This window comes from Grus americana, chromosome 17 (genome assembly GCF_028858705.1).
Source record: "Grus americana isolate bGruAme1 chromosome 17, bGruAme1.mat, whole genome shotgun sequence".
Lineage (NCBI taxonomy): Eukaryota > Metazoa > Chordata > Aves > Gruiformes > Gruidae > Grus > Grus americana.
The window spans coordinates 14485000-14497261 of record NC_072868.1 but is presented as its reverse complement, the minus strand read 5'-3'; positions in this window follow the sequence as shown (position 1 = coordinate 14497261).

Below are 12262 nucleotides of genomic sequence, written 5' to 3'. Positions count from 1 at the left end.
TGTCGGAGAGTTATGACTGCTTACAGTCTCAGAGTTTCTTATGGGCCTCATGAGAGGATCCCAATCCTGAGCAGGGCAAACACGTTCCAAGCACATTTTGAAATGCTGCCCAGGAGATGTACAGAAGCTCGGGGCTTCCCAGAGCGCTCTGAGCAGCTCCAGTGTGCTGTTCTGCCTTCTCAAACACAACTAGGCTTGATATTCTGAATATACCAAAAGAAAGGACTCGTACTTCATGCCAGAGGAATCTGTGCCAAAGGCCCAAGCCCAGCAGGCATATGGACGTGGGAGAAACGAGTGACACTCGTCCCATACAATACTGCTCGATGAGGAGATCGGTAACATCACCGTGGGCCAACTGTGATCTTACAGCACACACCCAGCTAGCAGGATTGGCGTTATAAGGTGCTAACTGCCTTGAGAACATTGTACCCCAGCCCAAAACACTGGATTTCATATTCTGACCAAACCCTCGCTTTCTCCTCCTCACCCCAAGAGGTTGGCAGACTTTCCATCCCTTGACCGCCGCTGCCCTCGGGGTTCTCTGCTGCGTAATCTTTCCATGCAACATCACGCAACTCATGGAAAGCGGCTATCACGAGCACTTCTGGCAAAAAAATATTTAAACCATTTGCGGTTCTCCCACTCCACACATTTTAACCACGTGCACCTTTTCAAACACTGCTCAGAGACTGACGGGCACACAAATCATTCCGGAAACTACAGAAGATGGGGGGAAAAATGCTGTACTCTTAAGGCTGAGAACAAGAAAATAACTTTTTGAGTGAGTCATTCAACAGCTCCTTTGTATGTAAATATATCCACAACCCATCAGCATCTATGGGGAGTACAATTTACATTTTGAATGATCAAAATGTTTAGTATTGGCAGAGAAAATGTTTAAAAAGAGCGAAGGCGGCGGTTTAAAATTTAGAAACTTAGTCAACCGTGCCAGATTATGATCTCAACTTCTCTCCCTCCAACAAATACTATGCTCCATAAAAACAAAACGAATTAGAACAAAACGCTTTTAAATTGAAATTTGGAAGTTCCCCTGATTTTCAAAAGAAAGAGGGGAAGGCAACAAATGCAATAAATTTCAACAAATTAGTAGAGAAATATAAAACTTGGCCTATTAAATGTGATTCAGAGAAGGGAAGCGCAGGAAAGACTAACACATGAAGTGTACGGAGCCATAACATTTACAACAGCTGTGTTATGAAATGCACTTGGTATTCTGGGAAGCAAGAAACAAAATACTTTGTTAAAACACTTGTGGATGTAGCAGCGGCTGAAAAGAAGAGAGAAAAAAACAAAATCACAGTTTAACTGTTAATGCTCTCGAGGATTTGGTCTCTGGTACCTTGTTTATGCCACGATTCACCGAACAAGACAACACAGTGACGGATGCACGACGTCCAGGGGAGGCTGTGCTCGACCCCCTCAACCTTGGTGCAGTCCCTCTAAACAATCTTTATCTACTCAGGCAAAGAGTCTGGCTTGCGTGCCAAGTACTCCTGTTAGCACAGATAAATCCACAGAACTCAGACCCAGACCTTGGTGCAATCTTTGCAGGGATTGAGAAGTCTCCAAGCCTGATGCCATGTTTTGGACTCATTTCTAATGTTTCAAGGTCAAGTTTTGACTGTGTTTTGTCTTGTTCCTTCAAATCCCTCTCTCAGATGTCAGTCTCAGTAGTAATTAGCTTGAGTATATAAGATATCCATACACCTGGATTCTGTCAACATGATGAAGGTTAAACCAAGTAAATACTGAAAAGCAGCACCCAGCTTGCTGCAGAACTTATTGGAAAAAAAGTGAGCCCCAATTTCAAATCTCTCACAATTCTGTGATGATGGGGCTATTTTCAGGGGAAGAGGTAAAATTCAGAGAACTGGCATTTGTGCTCTGGGAAATACTGTTTTCCAAAAACCTTGGCTACCATAGTAACATGATTTATTCCATACTTGCTGCAGTATAGTCAATTAGCTCCCTAACTGAAAGACAATTATCGTAACTAGAGATGTACCTGGCTGGAAGACTACTGAAACGCTGCTTATGAATGGCAAAGCAGAGAGCTCTAAATTCCAAATTAGTAATCATTACTGTTGATCATGGAGGACAGTTCTGGCAGTGGTTTAACCTCAGCAATACAAAAGGGCACATTTGTTAAATGGGTGCTGGCAAGCCCCCGTCACTGAGATTCCAGAACACATCCTGCCACATCTGTGAATCTGTATGCAAACCAGCTAGGTAAGGGCGGAAAAAAAAAAAAAAAAGAAAGAAAAAACCCAAATTGCTGTTGCATGCCTTTACTGAATTCTGCAGCCACCACGGATATAACTTCTGGCTGCAAAATTTTAAGAGAGAAGGATTTTGTGAACAAATTGTGGAAATCCACATACATTAACATGCAAAATTCAGGCTGCATCTGATCCTTGCAAACACAAACATTGTTATGGTGCCTTTGTTACAAGAGACCATGCAGAAGACCTCCGAGCTGTCCCTACCCTGCATGAAGGGCTTTGTGCTGCCTTCATTGCCATCAGTGACCCTGGTCACCTCTGAATTCATTTTGCCGCTCCTTACGCTGGCACCATTGGACTTTCCATGGCTTTTCTCCAGCGTAAGTGTGACCAGATGTACGTTCTGAGATTGTCTGACTTCGGCTTTCGTTCAAGCCGAAAAACTGCTAGCAGAACTTTTTATAACACACATCCCAGAAATGTTCTTTGTATCTTCTTTGGAAATGTCAGATACTGGCCATTGGAAAAGAGAAAACATCTGTTTTAACCCTCCCAAAGGAACATATCAAAGTTTTTGTGCTGTTTTTATGCAGCCTCAAGGCCTTTTATTCAGTTAAAAAAAATCCCTTTGTAAAACTACTTTGTTGTTGTTGGTTTTTTTTTTTTTTTTAAAACCAAGCTACTAGTTTTTGTTCTTTTTCTTGTAAAGAATCACAACACCATTTCCCAGGCTGAGATGGCCACAGAACAGTCCTTCCCATAAACTTGCTCCTGACAAACGACTGTTCTCCAGAACAGACTAAACATCCTCCATGGAAAACAGCTTCTAGGCTCACAGTTAATAGATCTTACCCCTGCTTTGTATAGTTTTGGGGGCTTTAAACTAATAGCCTGAACTCTTCCCTCTCCCCATCTTGTCAGTGTAATCCCAAGAAGGCCCGGTCACCGTGGTGGAGGCTGGCACAGCAACAGCATGTGCACACGAATACCATCTCAGCTATGAATGCGAAGAGCACAACAAAACCTCATTTTACCCACCGGAAACCATCACTATATTTATCCTGAACAGATGAGAAACTTCCCATGGTGTTCTGGAGCTCCAGATCCTGAGAGCAGCTATGAATAGCAGCTTTAAATTTAACCAAGATTGGAAAGAGAGTGAAACCTAAATGCTACAGGATGATGCTGGTTCAGCTGGCTCAGAAGCCAGCAGAGCCTTGCTTGCAAGTGGCATGGAGATAAATTCCAGCCCACAGGGCAAACAACATCGCCGTTGGTATCCAGTAACACTGCAAAAGTGGTGTGACTTCGCATGACTTGCGCGCTGCAAAGTCTAGAGCGGTACAACTCTCCCAGGAGTTATTCCCGCTGGCAGAAGCCAGAAGGGAGGTGAGACCCAACTGCACCTTCTGGAGGTGACCCTCATGGAGCAATTTGACCCCTCTGTTCCTGTTCCCACAGCTCGCTCAAGTATGAGCAGGCTAATGTAAGTGTGCCTGAACTTTTGTTCCACCTCAGCCACTGGATTGCCTTAACGCTAAATAGCAAGTTCACGAAGAGCCGCATGGCAGCAACAGTGGAGCTGGACGGCAGAGCTCCTGCTGGCTTCGGCAGCGGCGAGAAGAATCTGTGGGTTCTTTGCTGAGGTTTGTTTTTGTACATTTGGTCTGGTTTTGCATTTCAGTTTGGGATATTACCAGCAGTTACTTGAAGCTCCAGAGGTGGCCAGCAGGGAAAAAAAAAAAGCTATAAATTTAACTGGGACAGCAGTTGGAGAAGGCGAGGGAGGCTGTTTGAGAGCTGTGGGTTGACTGGTGGTCTTAAAGTATAAAAAACAATATCCTTCTGACACTCGTAAGTAGAAGCAGGCCTCGGATTTTGTGGAGTTTCCTTGGTCTTTACTCTATAAAGACAGAAATCTGGCTCTATTTCATCATCGTTATCTACACTCAGGCACCCCTCCACCCCTGAAGGAGATTAGTAGTGATAATGCATCTGGTACCTGCCCCAGCAATAACAGATCTATGTGGAAAAGATTACAAGAAATTGTTTGGACTTCTGCCCAGTCCTAGAAGTCCCACCAACCATTTCCAAAAGTCCCATCAGTTTTTATGGCTTGTCTCTCAAGAAGGCTGCTGAAACCTACATGAAGGAGAGACTTTAAAAAGATTTTTGCAGACATTTATTTCTGGCCAAATTATGATTGCTTGGAGGAAAAAGAAGCCACCATACAAATCTTGTTAGAGACTTCAGCAGGAACTCACAAACCCATGCAGAACTGAGATAAGCTAAAAAAAGCAGTAGCATCCAGGAAGGAAAGACAGACCAGCCAGCCAAATGCAACTCTAATTCCAACCCGTGACAGACCCCTGGGGCAGCTCCAAAGCCACTTAGCACAAGCGTGGAGCTGGGCCAGGAGGAGACGCTGGCACCAGAAGAACAGCTCTAGCAAGTCCAGACTGCAATTCAGTGATTTGCTGAGGGGGGACAGACTCGGCCGGGCTTGTCACCCCCAGGATCGCAAACACGCAGCTCCTCACCTCCGAAACCCTCCAAGCCAGACGTCCAGGGACACCGTGATCCCTGAGCTCCCTGTGCAGCAGAGCATGTGCCGTGCTTGTGCATAGGAGAGCAGCGTAACGGCACATCTGTTAATGACACAAAAACACGCTGGCAATGCTCGGTGCGGCTTGGCAGGGGAACCTATATCAACTGTCTGCAGTCCAAGGTCTAAAGGGCAATCTGCCTTCAGAGACGCCTGTAACTTCAAGGAACTGTGTCCTGGAGTGAAATCGGTGCCTCTGCAGCGCACAGCCTGCACCAGGCCCCCGACGTGTGCCAAGCGAGCACTCTGCCCGCTTCGTGCCACACAGGAGGTGAATTTCCCAGGGGAAAAAAAGCACACGGAGCATCTCGAGAGGCTAAAGGCTAGCCCCTGTGCCTCTCGGATCCCTCCAGACTTCACCAGAGGGACTGCTCTGCCAGTGCAGGCGGAGTACGTGGGACACCAGCACAGGAGGACCGGGTGCTGGGAATATTTACAACAGTAGGGACTGAAAAAAATGCCCCCCCCCTTTTTTTTTTTTGCAGGCACACAGTGCACAGAGCTGCCAGGAAGGCGACTGTACTGATTAGTGGAGTGCAGGATGGTGGGACTGCTGACAGCTCTCTGGCCTGGGGGTCCCAGGCAGCACTCACTGTTCAGCGCTGCAGGAGGAAGGTGAAAAGGGGACCAGACACTTGGGGACCGGACAGTTTCTAGCAACGACAGCTAGAAAACTCCCTGCAGGCTGTGTCACACTGCTGTGGTATCTCCAAACAAGCAGCTCTCTCCCATACAGCTATACCTTTAGAAAGCAGAAGCTGGAAGCTTCTTCTGTTCCAGTTGCTGGAGAGAAGCTCCAAACCTCCTGGTCCAGGTGAACGTGTTTGCTGGATGCTGTCCCTGCTGCAGACACAGCGGGAAGGCCAGGGAGGGCATCTGTTCCCAAGACATTTATGATGGTGCCGGGTTTTTTTGAACCATGAATTTGAACAGAAACCATCTTGCACCTTAAATGTCACTGCTAGGCAGAAGGAAAGTCATGAATCTTTAGCAATCTTCCCAACATCATGATTTTCAAGCAGAAAATGAATATACATTGGAAGAAACACTACAGCTGTGACTGCCTCAGTGAAGCCATTAACAAATGCAGTGTAACACGTCCAACTGCAGTCAGCCCTGTCTGGGGGCTGCTGGGTCTTTCTCCCATCCTTCTTCCCTCCCTGTCGCTCTGCTTATTGTTTGCTTCATCGTTAATCCCACCTAATTTAAAAATAGGAAATTGATTTCTTATGTATCCATTACAAACCAAATCATTTCTTTATTACAGCAAGGATCATATTTCATAAGCAAGTCATGGAAAATTAAAACCATGCCTGTTGCTTTGATGAAATAATGGAGAGGAACGCTGGAGGGGAAGGCACAGACAGCTGGGGGCTGTCATGCAACCAGTGGTGCAAGTTAACTCTTTGCAGGCACCCAAGGCTCCCGCAGCTGCCAGCTTTCCTCCCCAAAACTTCTGGTTATAGTGTGAAGTACTCCCTTATCGCTAAACCTCAAAAGCGTTTAAGGGAAGGAATGCAACCCCTCTGAACAAACCAGGTGGATGATTTTGGTGGCTGGAGGTTGCATTGTTAACAAAAGGTTTGCAGCCTGCCTGTGCGCAGAACCGGATTCCTCTCGATATTAATACTGCTGAAATTAGGTGCCTGATGGTTGCTGTTGCACAGCGTACACAACACAGGAACCCACAATACCAGCCACACGTTAGCCCAGAAGTCCTTGTAGTGTAAATATTTCCAGGCCTTGGGCATGTGAGACTGTTGTGCTTTGCTATGAGGTAGGGAAATATAGACTGAAGGGGAACCATGTGTGTCTGCAGAGATATTCAGTATACGTTGCATACAGGTTACGTCAGTACAGCAGGATCGACAGCTAGTTAGCAGTGTACTGTGACTCAGGGCAGATTATAAATTAAAACAAAATCCATTGTGTGCATTACCAAGGATTTATGGACTGCTCTATGAACCTCCCTGCAGAGCAGATAGGACATGGGTCCTCTGAAAAGTAATCCAGATAAGTACTACAGCTCACAGGACATTGCAACATCCAACCCAAAGTTCATCCACTACTTCATTAACATGCTGAACTCTAGGAATTACAGCCAAACAAAACCTCTTCAATTTCCATGTGTGAAGCAAAAAGATCAGCTAGTTATCACTGTGCAGAATGCTTTTTATAATGTATATCTATAGATGGATCCATACAAAAATACCATGTCTGAGGACAAAGAATAAGCAAAGCTATCACAACAGACCACAAGCAGACAGACTCCATGAGAGTGAAGGATAGCAGAAGAGATTGCTTCAGAGCAGTAATTCATGTCTAGTCTGTTCGTCTATCGAAGTACACCCTTCTGAGCAAGAAACTATTTGCCTTCGCTTCTTCGGGCTAAGAGTCTCCCATTTTGAACAAAGAGTCCATGCTACAGTATCTTGCAAGTCTGCGTTACTCTTGAAGTCTACCATGGCTCAGGAACTGGCTGGTCTTCTTTCTGGAAGTTAGGGCCAGAGAGATTGTCATACTAAAGTAATTCTTACACCAGCTAGGAGGACTGCAAACACAGCCACCTTACCTAATCCTTCCCTGCTTGGGGAGGAGGCCAGCCAGCAAGCAGCAAGCATTTGCCAGTTCGCTGCAAAGAGCTTCCTAACAAGCGAGCCAAAGAAAGTCCTCTTAAAACTCTTTATGGTCCTTCTGCACTGATGATCCTCAGAATGTGAAAACAAGTTTTGTAACTCAGTGGGAGCGAAGGAAACTGGCTCCTTCCAGGAACATCCTGCATCGTCCCTCCTGCCCCCACCTCCGAAGGGCTTTGTCTGAAGCTGTGTCACTGGGAGATACCGTGCTCCTTTCTGCTAGTTTCTCTATTGGCTGCTACTATGTTGAACCAACTTATTTATGCAATAAAGATCCCAAGAAACAGTCTGTGTGAACTACTGCAAATTACCACCAAGCTCCAAGATCAGCTAAAATGGCCAAAGCTCTCAGCATCTGTAAAGTTCTCTTACACAAGAGGCATTTCAAGTCCCCGTTACGGGAGATGCTTTACGCTGCTTTCTGGTCTGCCACATTGCTCCCTCATCCAACTTTGCCAGGAAGTCAGTCTTCTATAGTTTATATCAGAATTTAAGTGATTACCCAATACATTATAGAATTATTTTCAAGGATCTTCTTCATTGGAAAATATCCTCCAGTTCTAACAAGTATTTGTTTTGATGATACATTTGATAAGACAGTCATCAAAAAAAGTCAGAAATACAGAAACGTTCATTTGCACTTGCACAACAGAGCCAGCTCACCACGCTAATAGTTTAATGGCACCACTGGATGTTTTCATTAGCTGCGCTTGCCATTATGACAGCAACAATAACTCCCAGACAGAAGTCGAGACAAGACATAGTAATTGGGTCAAGCCTTTGGGATAGACCTTTGTCATTGCAAAACGTAAGCGTAAGTTACTCTCCCGCTGCCCGAGCTCTGCAAGTTGCGCTACTGCTCTGGGCTGTCCGAGTGGGGTAAGAGTGGAAGAAATGAGGGTCAGTCTGCCTTTTGCTGTTCTTCACAATTACTCTGTGTTTAATTGATATTGATTAATTATTTAAGGTAAATGGAGCTTTCCTGACCTAATGGTAACATGTAAACTGATTAACTTTACAAAGCCAGCGAAGTGATCTGCACAGTGGGATCAGCTCTTGTAATGTATTATTTAGGCCAAGTTATCCCGTGTCACTGCCGCCGCACACAAGACGGTGATCGCGAGGGTGTGATGTGGGTCCCCTTGGGGTGAGGGGTAGGCTCCTCCGGCCCCTGAGCACCAGTGTGAAGGGAGGAGGAAGAGGAATGTGAGGAAGAGAAGGAGAAGCTGCCCTGTGCTATGGTAGAACGTGGTGCCTCCTGGGGCTGCACCTACCGGCGCTTGGGGGAAGGAAGGAAAAGAAAATCAGCATTTGTGGAATGGGATGAGGCTGGGAGCATATGGGGAGCATGGGGGGGGGACAGCAGAGCAGCAATGAGGAACGAGGCACCTTCAAATGCAGGCTTGAGCAGCCCAGTGGGACCAGGCTGCAGTTTGGCTAGCAGAGCCAGGCACCGCTGCCGGCACAGCCCAACCCCGGGAAGCAACGGCAAACCAGCCCTTAGTCTGGCTCTGTTTGGGCAGTCTTGTCACAGTCTCCCATCTGTGACATCACCAGGGGTTACAGGGCAAAAAAGTTTATTGTGTGCAGATAATGCCTATCTTTGCTGGAAATCAAACCTAGATAAAAGCTTTCATGAGATTCTGCTTAGATTCACGTCTGAGCTGTGCAACGGGAGCAGCAGTGCCCGATCCGGGCTGATAAGCAATTCAGTAAAATTGATTCTTGGAGTAACTTATGCACACCAGAAGAAAGTTATTTGTTTATAGATATCTACAGTATTCCCCATCTCTTCTGGCCAATCGCTAAGGCAGGTACACAGATAAATGAGAAGAAAACACTCGTCACTGCTTTGGCTTCAGGGGAGAAGCAGATAAGGCTGATAAGGCAGTAAGTGAAATTCTGCTCCAGGTTCCCATGCAAATACAGACTTGGGCAAAGGGTGCTCAGTTACAGCAGAAATACTGCTTTGGTTGTTCGGAACAACAGCAGCCCCCAGGCACAAACAGGACAATAACCTCCCGCCCCCATCAAAAGCTCCTTGTCCAGAGAACTTATGGTCAAAACAGGCAGGACCCAGAGCAGCTGGGAGGAAGAAGATGCCTGGAGTCCTCCCTGGAGGCAGAGGGATGGATGGGAGACCCAGCAGGAGATGAATCTTTAGACAGAAGCCAAGGCCACCACCCCGGGAAGGCAGCCTCGCCCCAGGCTCGCTCTAAGGGTGAGGGTGCTGTTCATTTACAGCATACAGAGGCGAGAGAGATGGGGACACCAGAAGCCAGCTCACAAGCCAGCACCACAGGCTAGAAGGAGACGACACCCCATCAAAACTGTCCCGTGCTGCTGCCACCAGCCAAGGGGAGAAGTACAGAGGACAGGAACATCCCCAACCCGCAGGATGGGCCAACCCCAGAAACCCAAAATCCTTCAGTCAATGAGAACTTCCTTAACAATCTGGCTACGCCACCAGAGGCTTTGAAATCTTCTCCCTCCTTTTTAAACAGATTCATAGAGTCTCATGAGCCATATTACAAAAAAAAATGATAGAGGCTTTCTGCCAAATTGCTGACACTTCAGGGTCCGCCCCCCCCCCCCCCAGTTTCTTTTACATCCCAACAATTCCTTCTCTGTATTTATTTCTACTCGGTTTTCTACCTCTGGGACCAGAGTAAGCCATCGAACCTGGATTAAACACGCCACTAAAGAATTTAAGACTTGACACGGCCAAAATATTGGTTTCCAATGAAACAAAACAAAAATGCTAAGATGAAGTAACTCTTTCAGCAGCTTGTGCAGCCATGTAAATAAATGTTGCCAAGGGAGACTGAAGAGAGATAAGACTCCACCACCCCTCCGGAGCTCACAAAGGAAGCGTTCAGATCCAAACCCCATTTCCCAGCAGTGTTCACCGCTCCGGCTTCAGCTGAAATAGTGACTAAGTTGCATTTTAAAAAAATACATGTTTTAAGAAGGGACAGAAAAATTCAGGCTTCCCAGCTGGGCACCAGGAAGGCATTTCCTCCTGGGGAGGGTTTCATTTCCGAGCCGTAGGACATCTGCAGTCTCCGACCCATGAGGAAGGCACTGAGCAGACCTCATGCCTGACCCAAGCCAGCAGCGAGAACGAGAGCACTCAGTGTTTGTTTTTATTGAAGAAAAAATGTATTTCCTTGGATGATAATCTTCGCTGGCAACCCCCAGACCTACCAGGCTGCCTTGCTCCAACTACTCCAAAGGCAGAAAGGGTCTGGCAAGGCTGGAAGAGCTGAGCCGCAGGTCCTGTGATGCTGGGGACGTGCAGAGGGGCCATGGGCTACACCTGGGGAGGTTCAGGTTGAACATCAGGAAAGTTTCTCCTGGAGGGTTGGTGCAATGCAGTGAGGCTGCCTGAGAGGCCAAGGAGTTTCTGTCCTTGGAGGTTTGCAAGCCAAGACGCAGCTGACCCAGCCCAGCCCTGGAAACAGCTCAGAGACCAAACTAGAGCCCTCCCGAGGTCCCTCTCACCCAACACTCCCATGAACACAAAGGGAATCAGTGCAAAAGGAGAGGAATACAAGGCTGACCACAAAAAATATGACCAGCAGGTACAGGAAAGAGGCAGCTCTAAAATAAGTGGATTTATCCCCGTGTGTTAATTAACACTGAACCTGATAAAGCCTAACTACACATTTGTTTTAATTAAGAGAAGAGGCCACTTGGCAGCTCCCCCATTGGCTTCTTTATCCCAGGGACACCCACACCGGGCAAAAACACTCAGGAATGCAGGTCCAGCTCACCCGCTGGCGTAACGTGTTTGTTCTCAGACGTGCTGGATTCCTGCTTGCAGCCGGCTGTATTGGCTGTACTTTGGTCCAGGAACATTTCACCTGAATGTATGAACCTAGCGCTACAGCCGCAGGGTAAACATTGTATTTTCAGAGGGCAACGCACACGCCACTGTTAAGTACACTGATGGACATATTGACTGTATTTGTGTTCAGCCTTTCTGGCAAATTACCAGGGCAGACTGGGCCAGTTTTGCAGAAATCGGGAGATCGTGCTGGCCCGGAGGGCTTTGCTTTCCAAGGAGGGGCTGGCAGAGCAGTTTTGAGGAAGCTGAAGTCCAGGCCACCAGGCTCATGGGGTCCCGCTCCCACAGAAGCGAAACCAGTTGGTTTTGGTGGTGGTCTGGGTTTGAAGGGGGCCAGGGGAGAAGGGAAGAGGCAGGGCTGCCGGGTGGCTCAGGCTGTGGTTGGGAGGGGCAGGCAGCCCAGGCTGTAAGCATGGTCTGGTTCTCGGGCAGAAAGAAATCCAAGCAGAGACCGCAAGTGGGTATTAGTCTGTATATTTAAGACACATTGGGAAATAATTCCTACCCTGCTGCATCCTTCCCAGGGTTGTTACCTATGGGGTAGTACAGACCTTGGGAGGGCAGCCCAAAAGGAGACCTGACCCAAATACCTGCACACCACTGCCACGGGTGCGTTTAGTGGCACACAGGAGCGTGCAGGATTTCAGGGAGGCTGCAAGGAGCTGTGTGCCTCCAGCAGACACCAAAAGCATCCCACACTCCAGACCAGGGGTTCAGGGCTGGGATCGGGCCAGTGAGGTTAATGCACCGGCTGCCTCACGTCTCCCAGTTACCCCACACCACATTGCCTATACGACATCTCCTCTGCCCAAACCAGCTCCCCGGTGCCAAGGGCATCAGCCCTTGAGAGCCAGGCTGCTTCCTCCCACACAGGGCCCCCATTAACGCCAGCCATGGGGTGGGTGTGACACAGACCCCATCCTGC